General features: G+C 43.2%; 2 long non-coding RNA genes across 3 annotated transcripts; one reads left to right on the top strand and one right to left on the bottom strand.

The window, feature by feature from the left end:
- Positions 1–329: 329 nt before the first annotated feature.
- Positions 330–3,402, top strand: LOC140588224 (uncharacterized). Of its 2 annotated transcripts, XR_011989566.1 has the most exons (3): positions 377–1,914; positions 2,039–2,109; positions 2,344–3,402. It is a non-coding gene; the product is annotated as an uncharacterized lncRNA (long non-coding RNA). The 2 variants fall into 2 exon arrangements; XR_011989565.1 differs by having other exon boundaries at positions 330–2,109.
- A 12,196-nt stretch (positions 3,403–15,598) lies between these two features.
- Positions 15,599–22,895, bottom strand: LOC140578636 (uncharacterized). Its single transcript, XR_011982906.1, has 3 exons — positions 22,577–22,895; positions 20,579–20,724; positions 15,599–16,589 (listed from the first exon to the last, which is right to left on the bottom strand). It is a non-coding gene; the product is annotated as an uncharacterized lncRNA (long non-coding RNA).
- Positions 22,896–23,147: the final 252 nt, after the last annotated feature.

Raw genomic sequence — 23,147 nt, 5'->3', positions numbered from 1 at the left:
AAATGCATAAATGTAAATGTATGAGTGGTAACGCTACGTACGGGGCTTATCATGGAGATTGCCAGGGTTTTTTAATTAACGTTGCTGGCCTTTTTTTGTGGTGTTTGTATTTGCATTGTTCTGCATGTAGTAGGAGTGTAATTTTTTATTTCGAATGGAAAAAATACATATATGCGCATTACATTTTGAACATAAAATTAGGCTATGTTAACAAAAATCGCTTCGCTATCATTTTACTCGCGGCTCGGTCGTAAATACATGTCTGACATTTATAAGGAACCAAGAAAATAAAAATCGCTTCTCAAATTTGCGAATTTATACTTCTTTGATTCTCTAAGCCACCTCGGCCCTGATAGACGTTCATTCATTTAAAAGGAGCTCTACCCCGTCTCAAGATGGCGGCTCTGTTGACGCATACGCTCCCATAGACGGCTGTTTTCAACGCGACATCTAGTGTTTATATCTATGCTGGCGACGACAAGACTGTGGGCGGAGCTGAAGACGCAGCCGGCGAATGGCGACGAGGGCGGGAAGTCCGAAGAATCTGCCAGGACCTCCTGCAAACACTTACGGCACGTAACAATTGCAGTCATCCGGCTGGGGTACATGCAGCGCTTCATTGCGTCGCTAGGCTTCCCCTCAGCGCTTGCTCTGACGGGTCCCTACCGGAACCTCTTGGTGAAGAGCTGTAGAAGGGTGGAGCCTGATGAGCAGTTCAGAGGCAAACTGCCAGTAGCCATTGATCGCTTAAGATTTCCACTTAACCAGTTGACAGCTGCCAGGGGCAATTTTAGAATTATAGCACTGAGCATTGCAAGGATCACTGGCAGTTCAATACAGGAAATGGTGGCTAAGAAGATCCTCTCCAGAAGACGCTGACTGGGATGGAGCGGTCACAATTCGGAGACTTCGGAGAATGGCCGAGTTTTAAGGTATAGGAGTCAACTTGTTAGCAACGAAGTTACTGGACATAAACGTACATTTAATTTAAAATGCATGAAACATTAACCAGATAACTAATTCGTAAATTACTGTTTTATCATTTTACAATTCGTAACTGTAGTTTGCAATGCATCATGGGTAAATAAATAAATAAATAAACCTTACGGTATTTTAAAGTATATTTCACAATGACTGATTGCAAATTGACATTGAGTGTAATTCCAAACGGGGATACGTTTTAACTGTAATTATATATACATTTTACAGTAAAATTGTGCTCCGCTTCACGTTTTGAATTTGCGCGGGTTAACCTTCCTATGGTCGGCAGTTAAAAATGCCGTTTAAATGCATGAAAGCGCCATTTCTCACGAACCTCTATTTAAACAAAACAAACAAACAAAAAAATCACTAAATAATAAATGCTCTGATCAAGATTACAACAGCTCTGGTACGTGTTTTTAAGTTTAAAATGCATAAAAGCACCACATAAATTTGTGCATTGCACCAGGAACCTCTATTTAAAGAAAATAAATAAATAAAAACTTTCACTAGGCAAGGCATGCCCAGACATGAAAGGCAAGATAAGACTAATTCAGTTTATTTAATATACTTGAGGCTTATTTTATCATTATTTTTTATTGAAAAGGATAGGTATGCTTTCAAAAGAAAGGTCCAGAAAGCCACACCAAAAATATTAAAACCAATCTTTTCATGGATAAGGAAGCCTAACAAGGGAACCAAGAGGTAAGAAACAAATTTATCGGATGATTAATAATTGTTTTGAGGGTATTTTATGGCTGATTTAAGACACGGGTCGGCAGTACATAAAGCTAACACAGGACGAAAGTACTGTATGTCTAACTAGTCTCCTGCTACCTGCCAGCAAACTGCTTTTTATGCAAAATGTCTGGTTATGACGCGATGCAGCCATGAACGCAGGAGCGGAGCAGAGACGAGCGCCCCATTTGAAAAGTAAGGAAGGAAAACAAAACCTTTTTGTCAGTAATTTACTGTAAATGGTACAGTATATATATTGTTTTTTTACAGTGCAGGAGACAACTGACACTAAATCAAATTTTGTATTTCTGATTCACAGGACCTAGAACTGCCAGATACTGGTAACGATGCACTTTGTCCAGAGACTTCAAAGAAGGGCCAAGTTGGAAGGTATAGGAGTCAAATTGCTAGCAACGAAGTTGCTTAACAAAAACATATGTTTTGTCTATACTGTACGAAACATTAATCAGAATACTAATTCGTATTTCTAATATGTGTCAACAAGACCTTAAAGTAATTTTTAAGTCTCCAAGTAAAAAAAGCACAGATGTGACATAAATATAAATCTGAGTGAAAGGAAAGCCAGGAGGCAACTGAAACTTCACAGCAAATTTTGTATTTCAGATTCGTAGAACGTAGGAGCAATACTTTTCCCTGGTGGGAGTTGGCTATAGGCGGCTGCATCAGTGGCATTGCCATCGTTGTCATTGTTGCAGTCACCCGGCGGGAGTACTTAAATGCGTGTTTACGCTTCCACTCAGCGTGTCTTCTGATGGGTCCCCATCACTGAAGATTTCCACCTCAGAACCAGTCGACAGCTGTGTTTTAGAATTTTACAATGGGTTAGAAGTTACTGTGTTACTGAGTTTGCTATGTTCCCTTGCCTCTTCCTGTTCTCTGTGTTGCCTTGTTGGACCTTGTTTCTTTGTTATTTTATGTGGTCAGTCTTTGTTTTCCCCATTTTGCTTTTTAACCACTCATGGTCCTTTCCTTTGTAAGTTTACCCAGTGTATTGGTGCGTTCCATTTGCCCTGGGAACTCGGATTCCGAGTTGGATTCCGAGTTTCAAAGCCGGAAGTGACGACATGCGCGCTCCCGTTTCTCGGAGATCCGAGAATGATCTCGGATAACGCAGAGGATCCCGAGTTCAGAATCGAAGATGGCTGCGCCCTTTATCAACAGAAGGGAAAGTTGTAGTTTTATCCTGTTTAAGCACTACTTCTCATTTCTGGCTCATTAAATCGGTCGCACACACTATACCGTCCAACTTATCTGTGGACGTGTTGCTACGGAGTTTTATACGTGAAGCACCGCGCGTAATGTGTTATCAAGTGATATGGCTAACAATGGCTACCAATTAACCGGTCTAGAATTGGATTTCATGATTAGTCGGATTATTTGTCGGATTTAAGGTAGTTCGGGCTAATTGTAAGTGAACGAAAATAAAGGCCATTTAAACTGAGGTACCTTAAATCCGACAAGTTGTCCGGCTAAGCAAAAAATCTTGCTTTTTCATATGGGTCGATGGTATTGCTACTTCTTTGGCAAATGGAACGTATCCAACTCGGTTTTTCCGAGTTTTTACCGGATGTGACGTAATCTCGGATTCCGAAAATCGGAATCCGAGGCAAATGGAATGCACGATATTTTAGTTTCCCTAATAAACACCCCTGTGTCTCAGCCGCCAGTGGATCGTTACCTCCTTTTCTCTGCCCGCACCATGCCTCGCCACCGGAACGGCTTATGTCACCTATAGGATTGACCCACCCTGAATGTCCTGGTCCTGGGTTGAACTGCTGCATGTGTGGGTCTTTACATGAAATGAAGCTGGAGGGCAGATATTTTGTGCCAGTATAACTATGCATGTGACAAAATCTTGAAGTACTGTAGTTTAATCTTTGAGTATTTTGGCTCATTACTTCACAGCAAATGGTCAGGCAGACAGTGGTAAGACTTGGAGAAAGCTAAGTACAAAAATCTTCTGTTAACCAGAATAAGCCTACAGGCACGTGGGGGGGCAGAATTGTCTTAGGCTATTAAAAATGTAAGACAATTTAGGACCTCTTTAATCCTGTTACATTTCCTTTTCCATTTAATCATGTAAAACTGGTAAAAGAAGTCTAATTACAGTTGTTGATCTCTGCCCAAGGTGCAGCGTTTATAACCAAAGGCAGAAATCAAAACCTAAAATTTAGTGGGGGGGAAAACAGAAGCATCCGTCCAAAAGACAATACGCTAGAACAGAGAGAGAACTTGGCAAAAACAAGAGAACCAGATAACAGGGGGACAAAGCTATGAACAATACAGTCACTCCTCACCAATTTCCGTTCCTACAAAAAGGTCGCTAAGCGAATTGGTCCATAAGCGAGGAGCCGCCCCTTACCGTTGTTTCAGGCATACTGAACGAGTAGTGGGTTTGTGTAAACCATCTTTAGATATTATTTTAATGTCATGTTTGCACCATTCATAACATTAGTATATTTATAAATGTTTATACAGTAGTGTACTATTCCTCCTACGTGTTTTCTCTGTATGTGACAGGTGAAAATCTATGAGTGAAATTGCAATAAACAAAACAGAAAAGACTCAGGAGATCTCTAATCTGGTATAGCAAAGTTACAACAAGCTGGTCGATAAGTGCTAAGGTTAATCATCAGCGGAAATACAAGTAAACGATACACTAACATATGCAGGTATGTATCGTAATTTAGCATCCCTGCAATCCAGTGAATCATTGGTAGTCTTGTTTTGCACATTACCAAAATAAAACAGCGCATAGAAAATAAGTCACTTGTAAATATTAACTAAGATATGGAAAAGTAAAAAAAAAACAAAAACTTGCAGCCATTGCTTTTGAAAATGTTACAAAAGTAAAAGACACAGGAAAACTTTAACCTTGCGCATGTCTGTGGTTTACAGTATGTGCCCCTGGAGGTTCCCTGTCCCACAATGTGAGCATAAGCATCAAACTAAAGGTATCGGAATAAAAATTGATTGCATGGGCACCGTTAGTTCTGTTTCGCTTTCCAAAAGTATATCCTATGTCATAATTACAACCATCGGTTTCTGGTATTTGGTGCCCTTGTAAGTAACAGCCGGTTAGATGCCTGCCAATCTAACAGCTTCCGGGTTCCAAGGCTGTACAAGTAGATATCAAACTCACCAGCTTGCTGCATTTGAAGATTTGGTGTGAAGAGACTGCCGGCCTGAAGATACGCTTGCAGAAGCTGATGCCTCTCAGCCAAAGTATTATTCAGGTTTTTGAAGTTATGCAGCTTCTTTGTACACTGCTTGAAAAATGTGTGCTTGCTTGCGAAACGCAAAATCCACAACCAAATGAGTGGACCAAAATGCAGTATGAGCTCTGGATAGTGCAGTAAGAAATGATGCTTCGGTTTCAGTGCTGTATCTGGAAACAGTGAGGCTCTTGACTCAATATACTGTTCAATGAAAACTCTCAGACATGCTACCTGATTAGCATGTGTTTTTGGGGCTGTCACCATATCAACTATCTCTCATCGCTGGAGGCAAAACTGCCAAATCTCATCCTCCAGTGGATTTTTAATATGATCACCAATCAAATAAGCAGTGGGAGTAATCAGAGCAAACAAATCCACCAGAACTACATCACCTACACAATCTCAATACATAAACATATATGTCTAATACAAGGATAACTGAAAGGTTAACTGATAGCACTGTAGACCACTATAATAGACACTCTGTTGTGAGCAGGAAAGTCTCAGATGTCATGGGAGGCAAGCATGCTTCAGCATTTCCAGCGTCGAGCAATCACGACTGGTACGGCTGAATTTCAGCTGTGGGCAGGAGCATGTCTAAGCCGTCTATGTCGCCATCCATTTCCGTGTTGGTCCAGGAGGTTGCCGCTCCAAACGGTCTTGCCACCACTTTAGACATTGCAGCTATTGTTGCCAGCCGAGACAGTGCTCTCTCCACTAGGGAGTGAACTAGAGGAACTACACCACAAAGGATTAGTAACAGAGCAAGAATGAGCACAGCACCCACACAGAGTGTTTTCATAAGGGCTTGTTTCCAACTACCCCACATAGTATACCACCAGTCAAACATCCCTTCATGTTGCCATCTCATCCTGTATACCCTGCAGCTTCCTCATAGCCTCGGTAAACCACCTATCCGGCATAAACGTGCAGCACTGATCCCCAAACAGCATGCACACTCCCCCTTTTTCCGCCAGAAGCCAATCCAGGGCTATCCTGTTCTGCCATGCCATCAGACTGGTGGCCTGAAGCTGTTCCCCCAGAGATGCCACTGCTTCCCGGGTATAGTTGGTAAACCTCTGCTGATTACAGTACAGATAATTTATCCACTCCACATTTTTATTAACAGTAGGCCAAATGAATATTGATTCGAACCCTACAGCTATCTCATTTCTTGCCTTATATTTGTCTGGAATGCCTCTTGGCTGGCCTATAGCATCTAGGTATACATTGGGATCGTCTTCGTATTTCGCAACAGACCTGTGGGACCTAGAGGGCTGTTTTTCAGAGTATATATCCACCTGGCTAGCTAGCATCACCCTAGTGCAGAGGGCTCCCCAATCATTGGGGAGAGTAGGCCTCAATCCTCCTGCCTGACCACACAGCCACCACGTATCTGCCAGAGGCACACTCTGGTTCTCTAGTGCATCCAGCGGAATACTCGATACTTCTCCATTCTGCACTTGGTTGCCTTTCACATCCCAAACAGTTCCACAGTTTCCCCAGAAGATGGCTACCTCCTCTGTCCCATTATTCTTAAAATACTCATGAGTATAAGACTTTTGAAAAAATTCAATTTCTGCCCTACGATATCTCGCTATCCCCCTTCCCTTGGCCTAAACTGCCCACAATGCTTTTCCATCCTGTATGCATTAATAGCTTAGTGACTCTCCCCACAAAGGCAGGTCCATTATCAGAACTTATTTCAGTTGGTATCCCAAACCTCAGTATCACCTCTCAGAACAGGAATTTCACCACTGTCATCACCCCCTTGTCCTTGGATGGAATTGCCTCCACCCATCTGCTGAACCCGTCCACAATCACTAGCATGTATCGCTTTCCGTATCCTGCTTTTCCCATGTCCACAAAGTCCATCACTAAGTATGTGAACGGTCCTTCAGGGACTGGGATATGTCCTACTGGGACGCACATTGTATTTAATGCTCACCTCACATTCTGACAGGCTTGCGTCCACCAAGGCTTGCAACTGCGCTGCCCAGAAACCTTGCCTTTTAATTTTCCTTAACAATAAGATATGCTCAATGTTGTTGCTGTGCAATGCCTGGAAGTCCTCTATTAAACATTGGATAGTGGTGGCTGGCAACAGCCTGGTAACAGCCCAGAAGGGTGGAGCCTGATGACCAGTTCAGATGCAAATTGCCAGTAGATCGCTCAAGATTTCCACTTCTTAACCAGTTGACAGCTGCCAGGGACAATTTTAGAATAATAGCCCTGAACATTGCGAGGATCACTGGCAGTACAATACTGGAAATGGTGGCTACTAAGATCCTCTCCAGAAGACGTTGACTTGGATGGAGCGGTCACAATGGAACAGAACGTCCGTTGACAGGAAGCACCCCGTCTGGTGGCATGAGTCTTGTAACCAGCTGAGATAAAGTACCTTTTGTCAGCTAATTTTTAAGTCTCCAAGTAAAAAAGCACAGATGTGACATAAATATAAATCTGAGTGAAAGGAAAGCCAGGAGGCAACTGAAACTTCACAGCAAATTTTGTATTTCAAATTCAGAGAACGTAGAACGCAGAAGCAATACTTTTCCCTGGTGGGAGTTGGCTATAGGCGGCTGCATCACTGGCATTGCCATCGTTGTCATTGTTGCAGTCACCCGGCGGGAGTACATGGAGTACTTAAATGCTTGTCTACGCTTCCACTCAGCGTGTCTTCTGACGGGTCCCCTTCGCTCAAGATATCCACCTCAGAACCAGTCGACAACTGCCAGGGGCAATTTTAGAATAGCCCCTAACAGTGTGAGGATGACTGGCAGGACAATTCTGGAAGTAGTGGCTATCAGGGTCCTCTTCAGAAGACGTTGAGTGAGATGGAGCCAGACGCGTAATTTCCATGGGGGTTAGGGGGGGTCATGTCACCTGGAGGTCCACATAAAAAATGGCATTAAATTTGAAGGTAATGCAATAGAAAACTGAAAAGAATATGTTGTTCACGAACATTGAATATGAATATGTAATAAACACCCCTGTGTCTCAGCCGCCAGTGGATCGTTACCTCCGTTTCTCTGCCCGCACCATGCCTCGCCACCGGAACGGCTTATGTCACCTATAGGATTGATGACCCACCCTGAATGTCCTGGCCCTGGGCTGATGTTTATAACTGTTTATAAAGGCTGTCAATAGAGTCAATGGGCCAATATCACTTTGGGAATCCAGTCCTTTGCTCAGTGTACCACTTGATGATGAGCATTTTTAACATGGTTGGCTGGGTGTTCATACTGCAGTGATGTGATGGACTGACACACTAGTGGTGCTGTCCTTGAATGGAATTGCCTCCACCCATCTGCTGAACCCGTCCACAATCACTAGCATGTATCGCTTTCCGTATCCTGCTTTTCCCATGTCCACAAAGTCCATCACTAAGTATGTTAACGGTCCTTCAGGGACTGGGATATGTCCTACTGGGACGCACATTGTATTTAATGCTAGCCTCACATTCTGACAGGCTTGCGTCCACCAAGGCTTGCAACTGCGCTGCCCAGAAACCTTGCCTTTTAATTTTCCTTAACAATAAGATATGCTCAATGTTGTTGCTGTGCAATGCCTGGAAGTCCTCTATTAAACATTGGATAGTGGTGGCTGGCAACAGCCTGGTAACAGCCCAGAAGGGTGGAGCCTGATGACCAGTTCAGATGCAAATTGCCAGTAGATCGCTCAAGATTTCCACTTCTTAACCAGTTGACAGCTGCCAGGGGCAATTTTAGAATAATAGCCCTGAACATTGCGAGGATCACTGGCAGTACAATACTGGAAATGGTGGCTACTAAGATCCTCTCCAGAAGACGTTGACTTGGATGGAGCGGTCACAATGGAACAGAACGTCCGTTGACAGGAAGCACCCCGTCTGGTGGCATGAGTCTTGTAACCAGCTGAGATAAAGTACCTTTTGTCAGCTAATTTTTAAGTCTCCAAGTAAAAAAGCACAGATGTGACATAAATATAAATCTGAGTGAAAGGAAAGCCAGGAGGCAACTGAAACTTCACAGCAAATTTTGTATTTCAGATTCAGAGAACGTAGAACGCAGAAGCAATACTTTTCCCTGGTGGGAGTTGGCTATAGGCGGCTGCATCAGTGGCATTGCCATCATTGTCATTGTTGCAGTCACCCGGCGGGAGTACATGGAGTACTTAAATGCTTGTCTACGCTTCCACTCAGCGTGTCTTCTGACGGGTCCCCTTCGCTCAAGATATCCACCTCAGAACCAGTCGACAGCTGCCAGGGGCAATTTTAGAATAGCCCCTAACAGTGTGAGGATGACTGGCAGGACAATTCTGGAAGTAGTGGCTATCAGGGTCCTCTTCAGAAGACGTTGAGTGAGATGGAGCCAGACGCGTAATTTCCATGGGGGTTAGGGGGGGTCATGTCACCTGGAGGTCCACATAAAAAATGGCATTAAATTTGAAGGTAATGCAATAGAAAACTGAAAAGAATATGTTGTTCACGAACATTGAATAGGAATATGTAATAAACACCCCTGTGTCTCAGCCGCCAGTGGATCGTTACCTCCGTTTCTCTGCCCGCACCATGCCTCGCCACCGGAACGGCTTATGTCACCTATAGGATTGATGACCCACCCTGAATGTCCTGGCCCTGGGCTCATGTTTATAACTGTTTATAAAGGCTGTCAATAGAGTCAATGGGCCAATATCACTTTGGGAATCCAGTCCTTTGCTCAGTGTACCACTTGATGATGAGCATTTTTAACATGGTTGGCTGGGTGTTCATACTGCAGTGATGTGATGGACTGACACACTAGTGGTGCTGTCCTTGGATGGAATTGCCTCCACCCATCTGCTGAACCCATCCACAATCACTAGCATGTATCGCTTTCCGTATCCTGCTTTTCCCATGTCCACAAAGTCCATCACTAAGTATGTTAACGGTCCTTCAGGGACTGGGATATGTCCTACTGGGACGCACATTGTATTTAATGCTAGCCTCACATTCTGACAGGCTTGCGTCCACCAAGGCTTGCAACTGCGCTGCCCAGAAACCTTGCCTTTTAATTTTCCTTAACAATAAGATATGCTCAATGTTGTTGCTGTGCAATGCCTGGAAGTCCTCTATTAAACATTGGATAGTGGTGGCTGGCAACAGCCTGGTAACAGCCCAGAAGGGTGGAGCCTGATGACCAGTTCAGATGCAAATTGCCAGTAGATCGCTCAAGATTTCCACTTCTTAACCAGTTGACAGCTGCCAGGGGCAATTTTAGAATAATAGCCCTGAACATTGCGAGGATCACTGGCAGTACAATACTGGAAATGGTGGCTACTAAGATCCTCTCCAGAAGACGTTGACTTGGATGGAGCGGTCACAATGGAACAGAATGTCCGTTGACAGGAAGCACCCCGTCTGGTGGCATGAGTCTTGTAACCAGCTGAGATAAAGTACCTTTTGTCAGCTAATTTTTAAGTCTCCAAGTAAAAAAGCACAGATGTGACATAAATATAAATCTGAGTGAAAGGAAAGCCAGGAGGCAACTGAAACTTCACAGCAAATTTTGTATTTCAGATTCAGAGAACGTAGAACGCAGAAGCAATACTTTTCCCTGGTGGGAGTTGGCTATAGGCGGCTGCATCAGTGGCATTGCCATCATTGTCATTGTTGCAGTCACCCGGCGGGAGTACATGGAGTACTTAAATGCTTGTCTACGCTTCCACTCAGCGTGTCTTCTGACGGGTCCCCTTCGCTCAAGATATCCACCTCAGAACCAGTCGACAGCTGCCAGGGGCAATTTTAGAATAGCCCCTAACAGTGTGAGGATGACTGGCAGGACAATTCTGGAAGTAGTGGCTATCAGGGTCCTCTTCAGAAGACGTTGAGTGAGATGGAGCCAGACGCGTAATTTCCATGGGGGTTAGGGGGGGTCATGTCACCTGGAGGTCCACATAAAAAATGGCATTAAATTTGAAGGTAATGCAATTGAAAACTGAAAAGAATATGTTGTTCACGAACATTGAATATGAATATGTAATAAACACCCCTGTGTCTCAGCCGCCAGTGGATCGTTACCTCCGTTTCTCTGCCCGCACCATGCCTCGCCACCGGAACGGCTTATGTCACCTATAGGATTGATGACCCACCCTGAATGTCCTGGCCCTGGGCTCATGTTTATAACTGTTTATAAAGGCTGTCAATAGAGTCAATGGGCCAATATCACTTTGGGAATCCAGTCCTTTGCTCAGTGTACCACTTGATGATGAGCATTTTTAACATGGTTGGCTGGGTGTTCATACTGCAGTGATGTGATGGACTGACACACTAGTGGTGCTGTCCTTGGATGGAATTGCCTCCACCCATCTGCTGAACCCATCCACAATCACTAGCATGTATCGCTTTCCGTATCCTGCTTTTCCCATGTCCACAAAGTCCATCACTAAGTATGTTAACGGTCCTTTAGGGACTGGGATATGTCCTACTGGGACGCACATTGTATTTAATGCTAGCCTCACATTCTGACAGGCTTGCGTCCACCAAGGCTTGCAACTGCGCTGCCCAGAAACCTTGCCTTTTAATTTTCCTTAACAATAAGATATGCTCAATGTTGTTGCTGTGCAATGCCTGGAAGTCCTCTATTAAACATTGGATAGTGGTGGCTGGCAACAGCCTGGTAACAGCCCAGAAGGGTGGAGCCTGATGACCAGTTCAGATGCAAATTGCCAGTAGATCGCTCAAGATTTCCACTTCTTAACCAGTTGACAGCTGCCAGGGGCAATTTTAGAATAATAGCCCTGAACATTGCGAGGATCACTGGCAGTACAATACTGGAAATGGTGGCTACTAAGATCCTCTCCAGAAGACGTTGACTTGGATGGAGCGGTCACAATGGAACAGAATGTCCGTTGACAGGAAGCACCCCGTCTGGTGGCATGAGTCTTGTAACCAGCTGAGATAAAGTACCTTTTGTCAGCTAATTTTTAAGTCTCCAAGTAAAAAAGCACAGATGTGACATAAATATAAATCTGAGTGAAAGGAAAGCCAGGAGGCAACTGAAACTTCACAGCAAATTTTGTATTTCAGATTCAGAGAACGTAGAACGCAGAAGCAATACTTTTCCCTGGTGGGAGTTGGCTATAGGCGGCTGCATCACTGGCATTGCCATCGTTGTCATTGTTGCAGTCACCCGGCGGGAGTACATGGAGTACTTAAATGCTTGTCTACGCTTCCACTCAGCGTGTCTTCTGACGGGTCCCCTTCGCTCAAGATATCCACCTCAGAACCAGTCGACAACTGCCAGGGGCAATTTTAGAATAGCCCCTAACAGTGTGAGGATGACTGGCAGGACAATTCTGGAAGTAGTGGCTATCAGGGTCCTCTTCAGAAGACGTTGAGTGAGATGGAGCCAGACGCGTAATTTCCATGGGGGTTAGGGGGGGTCATGTCACCTGGAGGTCCACATAAAAAATGGCATTAAATTTGAAGGTAATGCAATAGAAAACTGAAAAGAATATGTTGTTCACGAACATTGAATATGAATATGTAATAAACACCCCTGTGTCTCAGCCGCCAGTGGATCGTTACCTCCGTTTCTCTGCCCGCACCATGCCTCGCCACCGGAACGGCTTATGTCACCTATAGGATTGATGACCCACCCTGAATGTCCTGGCCCTGGGCTGATGTTTATAACTGTTTATAAAGGCTGTCAATAGAGTCAATGGGCCAATATCACTTTGGGAATCCAGTCCTTTGCTCAGTGTACCACTTGATGATGAGCATTTTTAACATGGTTGGCTGGGTGTTCATACTGCAGTGATGTGATGGACTGACACACTAGTGGTGCTGTCCTTGAATGGAATTGCCTCCACCCATCTGCTGAACCCGTCCACAATCACTAGCATGTATCGCTTTCCGTATCCTGCTTTTCCCATGTCCACAAAGTCCATCACTAAGTATGTTAACGGTCCTTCAGGGACTGGGATATGTCCTACTGGGACGCACATTGTATTTAATGCTAGCCTCACATTCTGACAGGCTTGCGTCCACCAAGGCTTGCAACTGCGCTGCCCAGAAACCTTGCCTTTTAATTTTCCTTAACAATAAGATATGCTCAATGTTGTTGCTGTGCAATGCCTGGAAGTCCTCTATTAAACATTGGATAGTGGTGGCTGGCAACAGCCTGGTAACAGCCCAGAAGGGTGGAGCCTGATGACCAGTTCAGATGCAAATTGCCAGTAGATCGCTCAAGATTTCCACTTCTTAACCAGTTGACAGCTGCCAGGGGCAATTTTAGAATAATAGCCCTGAACATTGCGAGGATCACTGGCAGTACAATACTGGAAATGGTGGCTACTAAGATCCTCTCCAGAAGACGTTGACTTGGATGGAGCGGTCACAATGGAACAGAACGTCCGTTGACAGGAAGCACCCCGTCTGGTGGCATGAGTCTTGTAACCAGCTGAGATAAAGTACCTTTTGTCAGCTAATTTTTAAGTCTCCAAGTAAAAAAGCACAGATGTGACATAAATATAAATCTGAGTGAAAGGAAAGCCAGGAGGCAACTGAAACTTCACAGCAAATTTTGTATTTCAGATTCAGAGAACGTAGAACGCAGAAGCAATACTTTTCCCTGGTGGGAGTTGGCTATAGGCGGCTGCATCAGTGGCATTGCCATCATTGTCATTGTTGCAGTCACCCGGCGGGAGTACATGGAGTACTTAAATGCTTGTCTACGCTTCCACTCAGCGTGTCTTCTGACGGGTCCCCTTCGCTCAAGATATCCACCTCAGAACCAGTCGACAGCTGCCAGGGGCAATTTTAGAATAGCCCCTAACAGTGTGAGGATGACTGGCAGGACAATTCTGGAAGTAGTGGCTATCAGGGTCCTCTTCAGAAGACGTTGAGTGAGATGGAGCCAGACGCGTAATTTCCATGGGGGTTAGGGGGGGTCATGTCACCTGGAGGTCCACATAAAAAATGGCATTAAATTTGAAGGTAATGCAATAGAAAACTGAAAAGAATATGTTGTTCACGAACATTGAATAGGAATATGTAATAAACACCCCTGTGTCTCAGCCGCCAGTGGATCGTTACCTCCGTTTCTCTGCCCGCACCATGCCTCGCCACCGGAACGGCTTATGTCACCTATAGGATTGATGACCCACCCTGAATGTCCTGGCCCTGGGCTCATGTTTATAACTGTTTATAAAGGCTGTCAATAGAGTCAATGGGCCAATATCACTTTGGGAATCCAGTCCTTTGCTCAGTGTACCACTTGATGATGAGCATTTTTAACATGGTTGGCTGGGTGTTCATACTGCAGTGATGTGATGGACTGACACACTAGTGGTGCTGTCCTTGGATGGAATTGCCTCCACCCATCTGCTGAACCCATCCACAATCACTAGCATGTATCGCTTTCCGTATCCTGCTTTTCCCATGTCCACAAAGTCCATCACTAAGTATGTTAACGGTCCTTCAGGGACTGGGATATGTCCTACTGGGACGCACATTGTATTTAATGCTAGCCTCACATTCTGACAGGCTTGCGTCCACCAAGGCTTGCAACTGCGCTGCCCAGAAACCTTGCCTTTTAATTTTCCTTAACAATAAGATATGCTCAATGTTGTTGCTGTGCAATGCCTGGAAGTCCTCTATTAAACATTGGATAGTGGTGGCTGGCAACAGCCTGGTAACAGCCCAGAAGGGTGGAGCCTGATGACCAGTTCAGATGCAAATTGCCAGTAGATCGCTCAAGATTTCCACTTCTTAACCAGTTGACAGCTGCCAGGGGCAATTTTAGAATAATAGCCCTGAACATTGCGAGGATCACTGGCAGTACAATACTGGAAATGGTGGCTACTAAGATCCTCTCCAGAAGACGTTGACTTGGATGGAGCGGTCACAATGGAACAGAATGTCCGTTGACAGGAAGCACCCCGTCTGGTGGCATGAGTCTTGTAACCAGCTGAGATAAAGTACCTTTTGTCAGCTAATTTTTAAGTCTCCAAGTAAAAAAGCACAGATGTGACATAAATATAAATCTGAGTGAAAGGAAAGCCAGGAGGCAACTGAAACTTCACAGCAAATTTTGTATTTCAGATTCAGAGAACGTAGAACGCAGAAGCAATACTTTTCCCTGGTGGGAGTTGGCTATAGGCGGCTGCATCAGTGGCATTGCCATCATTGTCATTGTTGCAGTCACCCGGCGGGAGTACATGGAGTACTTAAATGCTTGTCTACGCTTCCACTCAGCGTGTCTTCTGACGGGTCCCCTTCGCTCAAGATATCCACCTCAGAACCAGTCGACAGCTGCCAGGGGCAATTTTAGAATAGCCCCTAACAGTGTGAGGATGACTGGCAGGACAATTCTGGAAGTAGTGGCTATCAGGGTCCTCTTCAGAAGACGTTGAGTGAGATGGAGCCAGACGCGTAATTTCCATGGGGGTTAGGGGGGGTCATGTCACCTGGAGGTCCACATAAAAAATGGCATTAAATTTGAAGGTAATGCAATTGAAAACTGAAAAGAATATGTTGTTCACGAACATTGAATATGAATATGTAATAAACACCCCTGTGTCTCAGCCGCCAGTGGATCGTTACCTCCGTTTCTCTGCCCGCACCATGCCTCGCCACCGGAACGGCTTATGTCACCTATAGGATTGATGACCCACCCTGAATATCCTGGCCCTGGGCTCATGTTTATAACTGTTTATAAAGGCTGTCAATAGAGTCAATGGGCCAATATCACTTTGGGAATCCAGTCCTTTGCTCAGTGTACCACTTGATGATGAGCATTTTTAACATGCTTGGCTGGGTGTTCATACTGCAGTGATGTGATGGACTGACACACTAGTGGTGCTGTCCTTGGATGGAATTGCCTCCACCCATCTGCTGAACCCGTCCACAATCACTAGCATGTATCGCTTTCCGTATCCTGCTTTTCCCATGTCCACAAAGCCCATCACTAAGTATGTTAACGGTCCTTCAGGGACTGGGATATGTCCTACTGGGACGCACATTGTATTTAATGCTAGCCTCACATTCTGACAGGCTTGCGTCCACCAAGGCTTGCAACTGCGCTGCCCAGAAACCTTGCCTTTTAATTTTCCTTAACAATAAGATATGCACAATGTTGTTGCTGTGCAATGCCTGGAAGTCCTCTATTAAACATTGGATAGTGGTGGCTGGTAACAGCCTTTTAGCTTGCATCCTCAAATAGAACAGTGCCAAATTTGTCAAAAATATGTTTTCAACATTATTGCCAAACTCGCTGTTTTAAGATTTCGCCCTGTCTCTGGCCCTGCGTGGGTGGGGTGGCCCGCCGGGTGGAAGATCCATCATGGAGGGGTTCGGACGGCCCTGGCCGGTGTGGGCAACCTCCTCTCTTGGGCCTCAGACCGGGTGGTCCTTGGCTCTGCTGCGCCGTGGTGGGGCCCTCGTGGGCAGTCCGGGGAACCTTGGGACACTCTGGGCCCTGCTAGGTGAATTGGGGGGTTCGGTTTGGGCTGGGTGGGGGGTCTGCCGCTCCCCGGTCGCCGCGGGTCCGCTCCAGGGTGAGGGAGGGGCTCTTTGTCTATATGGCCCCCCTTAGATCATCCTGCAGTGTCAGGGGGGGCGTGCCGGGTCGCTGCGGTGGGCAGCAGTCCGTCCTGCCGGGGGATGGGCTGGGGGAACATTATTAATTATTATTATTATTATTATTGGTGTTGTTGTTATAATTTTTGTTGTTTGATGTCCTTAAAGTAATGAGTGTTATGTTTCTTATGGTTGTTTGTATTCTGTATTCCCCCACAATTCATTTTCTCCATCCCAACTACATTATTAGTGTTATTTCTGTATACCTTTGTTTTCTTTTTTTTTTTCTCTCCCCCTGTCACCATGGTGATTAATGTCTGTTTTCGTTACGATTGTTGTTTTTGTATCCCCCCCCTTATTTATTTTTTTCCATGGTACTAGAACGGGTGACTTCGGAGCAGCCACACTTTTATAACAATCTATAACAAACTTTTTATAACAAACTTTTATAGCAATCTATAGAGAAATCAGATCAGAGTGTACATTTAAACTTTTTCCTGTATAACTGTTTATAAAGGCTGTCAATAAAGTCAATGGGCTGATACCACTTTGGGAATCCAGCCCTTTGCTCAGTGTACCGCAGACAGTGGTAAGACTTGGAGAAAGCTAAGTACAAAAATTCCTTCAGTTAACCAGTATAAGCCCACACGGGGGGGGGGGGGGGGGTTTAAACTGGTATGTTCACCGGGACTCTGGCCCCAGTGGGTGGCCAGAATTAAGTCCTAGGTTATTAAAAATATTATTGGAAAATGTAGTACCTCTTTAATCCTGTTACATTTCCTTGTGTTTCCTTTTCCATTTAGTCATGTGAAATTGGTGAAATAGAAAAGTAATTACAGTTGTTGATGCCAATTAATATACCCAAAAACAAAATTTTTTACTTTATTTTACATAATGACAGACTTTGCTCCCCAGATTGCAAATGGACATTGCTCCATGCACGTTTCAGGGGTACCCATACCTTCGGTCCGGATTTTCAGAATGAACACGGTTCTGAAATCCATTTGCACATCACTTCAAACCCAGATCCTATACGGATTACGGATCCACAGTGGATCTGAGCCTGAATCTACTCGTATCCAATTAAAATCAATGTAATGTGTTTCAAATCGTAAGCGCTTGGAAGTAGCTCATCTAGCCAAAATGTGGGACAGATACATCTGTAGTGATCCAAAACAAATATTCTGCCTTGTTTTTTTTTTCTTTTTGCTAAACTATAAAGATTATCTTCTATATATTTCGTAAAACTTAAGTATACTAAATGCTTTAGTTGTCCAGTATTTTGACCATGGATTAAACACCATAAATTATTTATTTTATACTATGTCTATTGTTAATTAATGTACATACTGTAGTAATGAATCAACTATCAATACAAAACAAAAATAAGATGTTCTAAACTATCAAAATAAAATAATTACTAAAGAAAGTGAAAACAAAACAAGAACATTTACATAAACATCCGTTTAGGCCTATGGGAATGGAATGGCATGTACACATTGCTTCCTCCAGTTCTGTCACATGCCAGTTGATTGACAATTTGGCCCTGCTAGGAAAAGCAAAGCAATGAAGAAAAGCATTCTTTTTCTTTTACTTGCATATTCAACATTTATTTTCTTATACTTTTACAGATTAATTCTTTTTTATGGCACTCCTATGATTCCATATCCAGGTAGACCCAAAGGTGCAGCGTGCTTAAGATTTAATCACAAAAGGCAAAAATCAAAACCTAAAATTTAGTGGAAAAAAATAGAAGCACTAGAACAATACACTAGAGCGCAAAAACTGGGCATCAACAAGACAACCAGATAACAGGGGGACAAAGCTATGAACAATACAGTCACTCCTCACCGATTTCCGACGAAAAGGTCGCTAAGCGAATTGGTCCATAAGCGAGATAAGCCGCCCCTTACCATTATTTCAGACATACTGAACGAGTAGTGGGTTTGTGTAAACCATATTTAGATATTGTTTTAATGTCTCCATTGCACCATTTCTAACATTTTTAGTATATTTAGAAATGTTTAAGCAATAGTATACTGTATACTGTAATAAATAATGAACTGGTCCCCCTACGTGTTTTCTAAGTTTGAAACACGTGAAAATCTATGAATGAAACTTCAATAAACAAAACACAGAAAAGACAGCAAAGTTACAACAAGCTGGCCGATAAGTGCTAAGGTTAATCATCAGTGGAATTACAAGTAAATGATACACTAACATATACAGTACAGGTATGTATCGTAAATTAGCATCCCTGCAATCCAGTGAATCATCGTTAGCCTCGTTTTGCACATTACAGAAATAAAACAGTGCATAGAAAATAAATATGTCACTGGTAAATATTAACTAAGATATGAAAAAGTAAAAAAAAAGAAAAAAAAACTTGCAGCCATTGTTTTCAAAGATGTTAGAAAAGTAATAGACACAGGAAAACTTTAACCTTGCGCATATCCGTGCTTTTCGCGCCCCTGGAGGTTCCCTATCCCACAATGCGAGCATATAAGCATCAAACTAAAGGTATCGGAATAAAAATTGATCGCATGGGTGCCGTTAGGTCCGATTGCTCGGGTATTGTACTCAGGTATTGCCAATTAATGTTTCTTCCTTCAAAAAAAAAAAAAAAAACTGAAGCCCCAGGTCCAGGTAAACCTGACTTTCCCCTGATCTCTCTCTGACCAGAAGTGGGGAAACGAAGAGTTTGGCTAAATTTTACCTGTGAAAGGGGTTAGAACTGGTGCCAATTGGAATTATAAGCCTTAATTAGCATGGATCTGCACAGGGACACTGGACCTTGCACCGTGTACCTTGTCCAGAGACTTTGGAAAATGGCTGAGTTTTAAGGTATAGGAGTCAACTTTAAGGTATAGGAGTTAACCTTCCTATGGTCTTATGGTCAGCAGTTAAAAATGCTGTTTACCCAGCAAACATGCCCCTTTGGGGCCCGTGTGGGGCCACTGTGGGCTGCCCACATTAAGCAGAGTGGGCCACATTGGGGGCCCACAGTTTGCCCACACTTTGGGCTGGCCTACATATACGTGCCCTGCATTTTTTTTCCTGTTGCGAAAGGTACCTCAGGAGGTATTCAGGAGGAAGATGATGGTGCCACATCCTGCCAAATGACAGAACCATCATCTGCAGACCCTGGGGTACTGTAAGTGTTTGATGCTGGTGCAGTGTAATAATTTATGTTTCTGAGAAAGAGGAGTAAAGTGTTAGTAAAGATCCTTATCTTTTCACATTAATTGTGGCCGGCAATAAAAAGAAGCGCTGTGAAGTGTGTGGACCCAAGATGGACAGAAAAACACAATATACATGCACCCAGTGCAAGAAGTACATTTGCAATACACACACGTTGAAACTCTGCCCCTCATATGTGGTTTAGTCTGGCATGAAAATAGCCATGTTCGATGGGACTAATGTGTTGTTTAGACAGATGTGTAAACTAACCAGAATAGGTTACATTTCTAATGAAATTCAAATAAATAATACATTATAGTTTTGGAAAAACTTGCTTCATTTCTAAATGTGTTCATTATTTTCCAGTTATGCCTGTTTTATGGTGCATTTCCTTATTTTGTTATATTTTAATAATAAAAAAAAGAGTTGCATTTCTATTCATAAATGTGATTTAACAAAGGTAAAGGGAACAAAAGTAACATGTTTTGTTTATATTACTTGCAAACGGGATGAAGTAAACATCTGCTGAGAATTTTAACAAAAAAGTTTTGAATATGTTGAATTAAAAGCCCCAAAATGCAATGGGTCCACCAGACCCAGCAGGACTCCCTGTGTAACCAAAAAACGAGGGCCCTAACAGAGTTAAACTATAGCTTTGGAACAGAACTTAAGATCAAGTTAGAAGTTAAATTAAGTTAAGTCAACTTGCCAGGCTGATCTGTCTTTATGAAATACCATCATGCCTTTAATTTCTAATGAAATCTGAAACACAAAACTTGTATACTGTATTTCCTATTCACAAAATATTCTGTAATTTGGTCTTTATGATTAAATTCAACATTTGATTTTGTACTCCTTCTTATAGGGTCTAATTGCATATGAACATTACATACTGTACCTATGACTGCTCTGCAGACCAGCATCTCCCCAAAGACCATCTTCTGGCCACAACTGCTGGGCCAGTGGGGTGGTTATCATACACACAAGGATGCGTCTTGTGTTGGCAGATGGGTTGGGACCCCCAGTTGTTGCCAGATACTTTACCTAAATTGAGGTAATAATATATTAGTGTATTCACAAGACAGCAGCAATCTATAATGGAAAATGTAATAAACTTGTGATAGAACATGGCATAGAATATATATAGGTGTACTGTACAATAAAGGTATCTAGAGACAAGAAAATGCTAAGAAAAACATAAAAGTACTGTACATATACCGTTTATATTGTCTATTTACAAGATGAATCGTGTCTGAGCACCTACATCAATATTGTTTTATATGATACGAAACACTGTATGTAGATCAGTGTTTTCCCCTACCATTATATTAGGGGGGTCTAAACCCCTCCTCACTTCTGCATACTGTTAGGGCCGCGATATACTTCATGTGAGGCAACAGAGAAACTAGATTAGTGGCAGAGCAGAGTACGATGTGGAGCCTTATGTTAAGTTATTAAGTTATTTACACAACAGCTTGTCATTTTTGTCTCTACACGGTCGCGCACTTAGAATTCTCTTCTGCTCTCTGTATCGCGCATGGCGGAGTTCCGCCCTGATGCGCGCGCACACACAGGTGAATACACTCCCACCAACGGACAGAGGGCACGCGTCGGAAAATATGTCGCGTCAAACACCTGAAAAGCAGACAAAATATACTGCAGTGACAAAAGCTGCACACTTTGTGGATAATTGTCATAAAAAGATGTTCTGGTGTTTAGTTCAGTTGTTATATTGACAGCTGTCATTAAAAGAAACACATGAACACCATGAATCCTGTCGGTGTCTGTCTGCGCCCCCCCCCCCCCCCCACTGTATGTAGATGTTATACGTATGACCAACACTACACATCAAAAATAAAAAGATAATGTGAAAGAAATTCATAACGATTTACTTGTGAGACTAACTGCTTATGCGGAGATTGATTAGCTTCGTTTAATTTTAGAAAGTGTCTTTCCAATAAATGTACAGGAACATATATACTTAAGATAGCGTAAATCATTACCTCTGCGCATCAATATAGATGTGCATATATAAAGGAACGTTTAATATTACATCTTATACTACGGGACCGTTGAATGCTTGAATCTGATTGGCTGACGAACGTTCTGAGGTGTGCAATTATTTTCAGGGAAACGCACGGCGAACGTAGTTCCAGGCAGCTCTCTTGACCGTATTACAGTTCCATATCACTTCGCATAGTTAACTTTAATAACGGAAATTAGCATACAGTACCTATACAGCACACAGGACTAACAAAAACAACAACATGACAGACGATTTTCCGAAAGTAAATTTTAATATTTACGGTGAATATGAAACTTTCAACAACTGGGCTGCAGCAGTATTAGACAGTCCAGATGAAAAACAACATAAACGGAAGCGGACATCAAAGGCAGCCAGCAACAACAAAAGACATAAAACGGTCAGCGAAGAACAGCTAGACATACTCGAGGGAGAAAAACACGAAGAAAACACCAAAAAAACAACAGCTAATGACGTTTTGGAACTAGCAAAAGAGTCGTTGGATTAGATGCGGAAGAAATAATCCTACTCACAATAGCGATTTAAGTAGAAAAACCGGACGAATCCCTTGAAATATATAATCTGATCGATGTCTTGAGGTGTGGCAACCGTAGTATAAGCGGCTCCGCTTCGCGTCGTGGCCGCATTACCACCTCGGGTGTGCATTATTTTTCTAATAATTCAACGGCCCGTCGTCAATTATTCCTTACTTACCTTATATTTAAGTATAACCTATATTTAGCCGATCAAGCGGATACGTATTGAACTGACAAGAACGGAGCAATTTAACATTCATTGTGGTTTTCAACAACTCAAAATGTGGTTAAACTGAATGCGGTTAAACATGTAAATTAACGTAACATTTATACTCACAGGGAGTGCCTTTAAATGTTGCTATCAAGGGATGAACAATAATTGCTTTAATTAGCTTTCACTGTCGTTGTCGCTTTCTCTCATAACGGTCGAAACACCTGTCTCGAGATCGCGAGCTTCCCGCTGCACTCAAACGCCCGGCGCGTGTCCCCCATCCATCCATAGCACACTTGAAGAATGACTCAGGCGCGCTTTGGGGTTTTGTTCTGTTCTTCTTTACTCTGCAAATATACAGGTATAGCGGCACATTGCCGTGAGCACGTCTCCGTCCCGCTTCTCGCTTCTCAACAATATAAGTCTGCTGCGTTGAAACGGCTGACAGACACTCACTGACAGGACAGACTCCAACTAGCGGCAAAACTGAATAACAACGCCTGCTTGCTGTCTATCTAAACTCACACTGCTGTCGCCTGTATACACAACACTGGAGCACAGATATATGAAAATAAACCAAACATAAAAGTATTTTGTGCCAAAACATCACTATACAAAGAATAACATGAACTTTATCCATGAACATAGGACAATAAAATAAAATATGTAAGGGGGGTGCCTCTTTCCAGGTCCTGTG

The sequence above is a fragment of the Paramormyrops kingsleyae genome, chromosome 1 (assembly GCF_048594095.1).
Source record: "Paramormyrops kingsleyae isolate MSU_618 chromosome 1, PKINGS_0.4, whole genome shotgun sequence".
NCBI classification, from domain to species: Eukaryota; Metazoa; Chordata; class Actinopteri; order Osteoglossiformes; family Mormyridae; genus Paramormyrops; species Paramormyrops kingsleyae.
Note: the sequence above shows the minus strand (reverse complement) of the source record. Positions and strands in the feature narration are given on the sequence as shown.